General features: G+C 44.8%; 3 pseudogenes; all 3 read right to left on the bottom strand.

The window, feature by feature from the left end:
* Positions 1 to 2213: 2213 nt before the first annotated feature.
* On the bottom strand, positions 2214 to 4841 carry LOC149573796 (25S ribosomal RNA; annotated as a pseudogene).
* An 85-nt stretch (positions 4842 to 4926) lies between these two features.
* Positions 4927 to 5113, bottom strand: LOC149573797 (5.8S ribosomal RNA; annotated as a pseudogene).
* A 434-nt stretch (positions 5114 to 5547) lies between these two features.
* LOC149573798 (18S ribosomal RNA) lies at positions 5548 to 7348 on the bottom strand (annotated as a pseudogene).
* Between the last annotated feature and the right edge of the window lie 1101 nt (positions 7349 to 8449).

Below are 8449 nucleotides of genomic sequence, written 5' to 3' on the forward strand. Positions count from 1 at the left end.
GAAAAAAGAAAAAGTTACCATGTTTTGGATCACGTAAGTGACTCGAGCCACTCAGAATCAAGGCGAGTGCGGTTAGATGAGTTGAGCAAAAAAAAAATAGAGGCGATTAAGGCTCGAGGCAACTTGAGTTGGGGTAGCTGAGTCAATTTGAAAACTTTGGCCATTAGCCAAAAAAAAGAGTTAATCACTTTTGGATCACGTACATGACTTGGGGCACATAGATTCAAGTCAAGCACAGTGACATGAGTGGTTCAAAAAAATTGTAGGTGATTAAGGCTCGAGGCGATTTGAGTCGAGGTTGCTGACATGATTCAGGTTGAAATCTTTGGGTGTTAACCAAAGAAGGAAGAAGTTAACCACTTTTGGATCACATACATGACTTAGGGCACCAAGTTGAGCATGGTGACATGAGTCCTATGAAAAAACTAGAGGTGGTTAAGGCTCGAGGCAATACGAGTCAGGGTTGCCAACACAATTTGGGTTGAAAACTTTGGGTGTTCACCCAAAAAAAAAGTTGACCACCTTTGGATCATGCACATGACTCGGCACACTTAGAATCATGTTGAGCATGGTGACATGAGTCATGTGAAAAAATTGGAGTTAGTTAAGGCTTGACGCGATTCGAGTTGGGGTTGGGGTAGTTGGGGCAATTCGTGTCAGGGTTGCCAAGTTGAAAACTTTCGGCATTAACCCAAAAAAAAAAAGTTGACCTCTTTTGGACCACGTACATGACTCAGGGCACTTAGAATCAAGTCAAGCATGGTGACATAGGTTGTGTGAAAAATTTGGAGGCGATTAGGCTTGAGGCAATTCAAGTCGAGGTAGCCAACTTGATTTGAGTTCAAAACTTTGGGTGTTAACCAAAACAATAAGTTGACCAATTTTGGATCATGTACATGAGTCATCTGCCCTTGTGAAAATTACAAAACTCGGGGACCTGCCTGGAATTTGTAGTTGAAAGATTTTTCTGCCCTCACAAAAATTTACAAACCCCACCCGCTCGAAATTTGGACTTGGAAGATTTTTCTACCCTCGTAGAATTTACAAACCCCACCCACTCGAAATTTGGCACTTGGAAATTACGAAACCCCACCTGCCCAGAATTTGGACTTGGAAGATTTTTTCACCCTCACAAAAATTGCAAACCCGACCCACCTAAAATTGCACTGATTACAAACCTCTTCCACATGGAAATTGCACTTGGAAGTGTTTTTCACCCTCGAGGAAACTTTGGCACTTGAGAGATTTTTTTGCACTCGTGAAAATCATAAAACCCCACCTGCCAGGAATTTGGGACTTCGGAGATTTTTCTGCCCTTCTGAAAATCACAAACCCCACCAGCTCAGAATTTGGGACTGGGGAGATTTTTTTCCCCCTCGTGGAAATTTTACAAAACTCCACTCGCCCAAAATTTGGCACTCGAGAGATTTTTTTGCCCTGGCAAAAATTTCTACAAAACCCCTCCCTCCCACCCGGAATTTGGCACTCGGGAGATTTTTCTGCCCTGGCAAAAATTACAAACCCCACTGGCCAGGAATTTAGCACCTAGGAGATTTTTACGCCATCGCAAAAATTGAAAACCCTACCCACTGAGAATTTGGCACTTGGGAGATTTTTTTTGCACTCACAGAAATTGCAAACCCCACCCGCCCAAAATTTGGCACTTGGGAGATTTTTTCACCCTCGTGAAAATTTTTACAAAACCCCACCCACCCGGAATGTGGCACTTGGGAGATTTTTCCGGCACGACAGAAATTACAAACCCCACCAACTGGGAATTTGGCAGCTAGGAGATTTTTTCACCCTCGTGAAAATTGCAAACCCCACCCACTCAGAATTTGGCACTTGGAAGGTTTTCCCATGCTCGTGCAAATTACAAACCCCACCCACCAAGAATTTGGCACTTGGGAGATTTTTCTACCCTGGTAGAAATTACAAACCCGTGGTGAGAATTTGGCACTTGGGAGAGTTTCCCGCCCTCGCAAAAATTGTAAACCCCACCCGCCTGGAATTTGGCACTTTGAAGATTTTCTTGCACTCACACAAATTACAAACCCCACCCGCCAGGAATTTGGCACCTAGATGATTTGTTATGACCTTGCAATAAATAAATAAATTTGCAAACCCCACCCACCCAAAATTTGGCACTTGGAATATTTTCTCACCCTCGCGCAAATTACAAATCCCACCCACCTCAGAGTCGAAAAGGTTTTATGAATCAAGGTGACAGAGGGTTGAATCTCAGTGGATCATGGCAGCAAGGCCACTCTGCCACTTACAATACCCCGTCACTTATTTAAGTCATCTGCAAAAGATTCTTCTCGCCAACCGCTTGAAATTAATATTCAAGGTTGCTCCAACAAGCTAATGTGCCGATCGGAGATGGCCAATGACACGGGCCCCTGGGAGTATAAGAGCACCCCTACTGCGAGTCGTGATGCTACCGGAGAGAGATATGCACTGCACTTAGTGTGGATTCTGATTTAGAGGCATTCAGTCATAATTTGACACACGATAGCTTCGCGCCACTGGCTTTTCAACCAAGTGCGATGACCAAATGTGTGAATCAACAGTTCCTCTCGTACTAAGTTGAATTACTATCATGGTATAGATCATCAATAGGGTAAAACTAACCTGTCTCACAATAGTCTAAACCCAGCTCACATTCCCTATTGGTGGGTGAACAATCCAACACTTGGTGAATTCTGCTTCACAATGATAGGAAGAGTTGACATTGAAAGATCAAAAAGCAATGTCGCTATGAATGCTTGGCTGCCACAAGCCAGTTATCCTTGTGGTAACTTTTCTGACACCTCTAGCTTCAAATTTCAAAAGTCTAAAGGATCAATAGGCCATGCTTTCAGAGTTTGTATTCGTACTGAAAATCAAAATCAAATGAGCTTTTATCCTTTTGTTCCACACAAGATTTTTTTTCTCATTGAGCTCATCTTAGGACACCTATGTTATCTTTTAACAGATGTGCCACCCTAGCCAAACTCCCCACTTGACAATGTTTTTCGCCTAGATCGATGTGCCTAGACACACCTTAAGGCCAAAAATAAGGGCATTGCCCTATCTCTGCCTCATATAATAAGTAAAATAACATTAAAAGTAGTGGTATTTGACTTTCACACAAAAGCTCCCACTTATTCTACACCTCTCAAGTCATTTCACAAAGTTGGACTAGAGTCAAGCTCAACAGGGTCTTCTTTCCCCGCTGATTTTGCCAAGCCCATTCCCTTGGCTATGGTTTCACTAGATAGTAGATAGGGATAGTGGGAATCTCATTAATCCATTCATGCACATCACTAATTAGATGACGAGGCATTTGGCTACCTTAAGAGATTCATAGTTACTCCTGTCGTTTACCTGCGCTTGGTTGAATTTCTTCACTTTGACATTCAAAGCACTGGGCACAAATCACATTGCATCAGCATCCGCAAGGACCATCGCAATGCTTTGTTTTAATTAAATAGTCAGATTGCCCTTATCCATACCAGTTCTGAGTCAATTGTTTGCTGTCTAGGTGAAGCCCTCCGAAGGGGCATCCTACGTCCGTCACCCAATCGGCATGCAACGGCCCGCCCTCGCCACAACTGGGGCCCGGTCCACCCAGGCTCACACCCAAGGTTTTGTAACAACCCCTGCATCCTCCTACTCATTGGAGCTTGGCACTTTCCCTGACGGCTGAGTATAGGTTGTACACTTTAGCGGCATCCATTTTTGGGGCTGGTTGACTCGGCTTTTGGTTCATCCCACATCGTCAGTTTTGCTTACCAAAAATGGCCCACTTGGAGCTCATGATTCCATGGTGTAGCTCAATAGAGCAGCTGCGCCAACATACCTATTTAAATTTTTAGAATAGGTTTAGGGCGTTACACCCTCGATGCCTCTAATCATTTGCTTTACCTGATAAAACTTGCACATGAGCTCTAGCTATCTTGAGGGAAATTTTGAAGGAAACTAGCTACTAGATGGTTTGATTAGTCTTTCGCCTCTATACCCAAGTCAGACGAACGATTTGCACATTAGTATCACTGCGGGCCTCCACCAGAGTTTCCTCTAGCTTCACCCTGCTCAGGCATAGTTCACCATCTTTCAGGTCCCAATAGGTGTGCTCGCACTCGAACCCTTCACATAAGATCAAGGTCGATCGGCGGTGCACCCCCCCAGAGGGGATCCTACCAGTCAGCTTCCTTATGCCTCGTAGGTTTTCCCAACCCGCCAACTCTCACACATATTAGACTCCTTGGTCTGTGTTTCAAGATGGGTCGGATGGAAAGCCTACTAGCTAGCGCCACGAGCACACACGTGCCCGAGAGCCCGCCATAAAGGCACATGCTTTGCTCCTCAACTATTGCAATGGAAGTATTTTTGTGACCAAAAGGTCGTGCTTGTGCCGCCGTGCTAGCTCATGCTGGCACATCCCTTGAACCAAGCAGTAGATCGGCTCACACCATTTCACATCCAACCGGGGCACATCGCCGGCCTCCATCCACTTCCCTCTTAGTAATTTCAAGCACTCTTTAACTCTCTTTTCAAATTCCTTTTCATCTTTCCCTCATGGTACTTGTTTGCTATCGGTCTCTCACCCGTATTTAGCCTTGGACAAAATTTACCACTCGATTAGGGCTGCATTCCCAAACAACCCAACTCGTCAATAGTGCCTCGTGGTGCAATAGGTTCTGGGCTAGATGGGACTCTCACCCTCTTTGGCACCCCCTTCCAGGGGACTTGGGCCTGGTCTATCGTTGAGGATGCTTCTACAGACTACAATTTGATCAACACCAACCAATGTTGGCCTTTGCGAGCCACCGCTTGTCGTGACAGATTGACAGACCTTGTGCTCATTTTAGCTGATCATTCCACTTGTAGACATAGATGGCCATCTCTGCTCCTCGCTAGGGAGGGAAAAATATTGTAGTGTGATGCCCAAGCAGACGTGCCCTTGGCTGAGCCCTTGGATGCAACTTGCATTCAAATGCTTGATGATTCACGAGATTTTGCAATTCACATGCTTGATGATTCACGAGATTTTGCAATTCACACTAAGTATCGCATTTTGCTACATTCTTCATCATGGCGAGAGCTGAGATATCCATTGCCGAGAGTTGTGATTTTGTTATGTTTTTGTCTTTTGGCGACCCAAGCATGCAAGGCGCTGGATCGTGTGCTTCGTTCTTTGGATTTCTAAGGTGCACGATGCACTCGTGTGTTGGGTGTTGACACATCCCGAACCCCAAGCACCCAATGGGTGTGATGAGGAACATTGTGGTGTGTCCTCGCCCCATCACCTCATAAAGGTGGGAGTCAATGCATGGGAGAGCCATGTCAGTGGATGGGGCCCCTGCCTCACAAATCAGGCGAGTGCACCCCCTCTGAACTACAACCGAGTAGAGACCTCTCACCCCCACGCAGACGTGTTGGACCCATAGCTTGGCCATCTAGCACATCACTACAGGGCCCAAGTGTCTGCATGTCACTGAGATTTTAGGGGCAAGGAGGAGGCCAATTCCATCCCCTACACGATTCAGGGTCTTGAACCAAAAATGATCCTACTGCATGTTCACCTAGAGTAACCTTGTTATGACTTCTCCTTCCTCTAAATGATAAATTTCAATGAACTTCTCACGACATCATTGACAGGAATCGTCATCGTCGCTGCAATCCAAACACTTCATCAGATCATTCAATTGGTAGGAGTGATGGGCGGTGTGTACAAAGGGCAAGGATGTAGTCAACGCGAGCTGATGACTCACGCTAAGTAAGAATTCCTCGTTGAAGATCAATAATTGCAATGGTCTATCCCCATCACGATGCAATTTGGCAAGATTTCCCAAACCTTTTAGGCCAGGGAGAGAAACTCATTGGTTGCATCAGTGTAGCGCACATGTGGCCTAGAACATCTAAGTGAATCACAAACCTGTTATTGCCTCAAACTTCCATGGCCTAGGAGACCATAGTCCCTCTAAGAAGCTGGCCGCAAAGGGGAACCTCCGTGTAGCTAGTTAGTAGGCTAAGGTCTTGTTCGTTAATGGAATTAACCAGACAAATCACTCCACCAACTAAGAATAGCCATGCACCACCACCCATAGAATCAAGAAAGAGCTCTCAATCTGTCAATCCTTACTATGTCTAGACCTGGTAAGTTTCCCCATGTTGATTCAAATTAAGCCTCAAGCTCCACTCTTGGTGGTGCCCTTCCATCAATTACTTTAAGTTTCATCCTTGCGACCATACTCCCCTTGGAACCCAAACACTCTTATTTCTCAGAAGGTGCTGGCAGAGTCCTTAGATCAACATCTGTCGATCCTTGGTCGGCATCCTTTATGGTTGAGACTAGGACAGCATCTGATCATCTTTGAGCCCCAAACTTTCATTCTTGATTAATGAAAACATCCTTGGCAAATTCTTTCATAGTGGTTCGTCTTCCATAAATCCAAGAATTTCACCTTTGACAATGAAATACGAATGCCCTCGACAGTCCCTATTAATCATTACTCCGGTCTCGAAGGCCAACAAAATAGGACCAGACTCCTATCGCATTATTCCATGCTAATAAATTTAGAGCATAGGCTTTCTTTAAGCACTCTAATTTTTTCAAAGTAATGGCACCGGAACCATGACCCACCCAGGAACACATCGTCGGTAGAAGGGACGTGAAGGCCAGTGCACACCCAGAAGGCAGACTGATCATGATGACCCAAGGTCCAACTACGAGCTTTTTAACTGCAACAACTTAAATATATGCTATTGGAGCTGGAATTACTATGGCTAATGGCACAAGAATTGCCCTCCAATGGATCCTTGTTAAGGGATTTAGATTGTACTCATTCCAATTACCAAACTCGATGAGTCTAGTATTGTTATTTATTGTCACTACCTCCCCATGTCAGGATTGCATAATTTGCATGCCTGTTGCCTTCCTTGGATGTGGTAGCCATTTTTTAGGCTCCCTCTCTAAAATTGAACCCTAATTCTCTGTCACCCGTCACCACCATGGTAGGCCTCTATCCTACCATCAAAAGTTGATAGGGCAGAAATTTGAATGAAGCGTCACCAGCACAAAGGCCATGCGATCGATCGAGTTATCATTAATCACCAGAATAGCAGGCAAGCCTGCGTCAGCCTTTTATCTAATAAATGCATTCCTTCCAAGAGTTGGGATTTGGTGCACGTATTAGCTCTATAATTACTATGGTTATCTGAGTAGCATAGTACCATCAAAGAAACTATAACTTTTTTAGTTAGCCATCCGTAGTTTCACAGTCTGAAATAGTTCATACTTAGACATGCATGGCTTAATCTTTGAGACAAGCATATGACTATTGGTAGGATTGACCAGGTAGCTTCTAACAATGAGGGGACCCCCAAGACCTGCTATAGCCAGGGGATGCCTGTCGCGATGGGAAATCAAAATTTGCATTCACTCCGTCATGCATCCAAACATAATCTATCGCACAAGCAACAAGAATGATGTTCACAGCACATGCAGGACTCACAACACTCAAAGATTTCACACAAGAGCAAAGTGTCCCATCATCAATCAAAGTGGGCTGAACAAGGAGCCTTGGTTCATAGGCACCTAGGAAGAACATCCTGTATGGAACCCTTTACCCTCGAACTCGCTATTGCCACTACTCAAAAAGAAGCCTCAAGTCTCTACGAGATGCATCGTGCATGTAGCCACCTCAATTGTAAGGCCACTCAAAGACATCCATTTCCCAAGCATATGCCTCCTACACGCCTGTTGAGGTGCACTCGCATAGACAAAATCCTTGTCGATCACATCACTGTGCACAAGACCACCTCAATTATAAGGCTGCTCAAGGGCATCATGTATAACACCCCCTTTGCAAATTTATAGGTGATGAGAGCCCACTCGCATACACAGAGATGTCTAACCTTTGGAAAATATCTCCTTTCCTAGCATAGCCTCGCTAACCATTCCCCGTGACACATGATCTGCTAGTGCAGGTACAAAAAAGTTCCTACGGGTGAACTATCACACTAGCATTATCGCACAAGCTTCAATCTCATGCACATGCACATACCAAAGAATTGCACCACGAGGGAACCACCCGCAAGCACCCACATCTAAGCAAAAAGAATTCATGCAATTTCTTCCAATAGACAGACACGTTGGGCCTGTACTTGTTAGAGCATTGCAAAGACAAGCACTCTGGTTCACAGGAGCCTAAGAAGAACATCTCGTGTGAAACTCGTTCCCCCAAAATGCTTGAATCACAAATTCTCATAGCAGATCCATAATGCAAAGATGTACACCGCGTATGTGACTGAGTAAGGACACTTAGAGACATCCATTTCCCAGGCATATGCCCCCTACATACTTTTTTGTGCACCCTATACAAATGACCATAGTTCAACAAGCCCTCCAAGAATTTTGCATTTGAAGAGAGATGAAATGCCTTTGGCTTTTTGTCCACAC

The sequence above is a fragment of the Cupressus sempervirens genome, chromosome 2 (genome assembly GCF_028749045.1).
Source record: "Cupressus sempervirens isolate cs-2001-9-10 chromosome 2, ASM2874904v1, whole genome shotgun sequence".
In the NCBI taxonomy this organism is placed as follows: domain Eukaryota; kingdom Viridiplantae; phylum Streptophyta; class Pinopsida; order Cupressales; family Cupressaceae; genus Cupressus; species Cupressus sempervirens.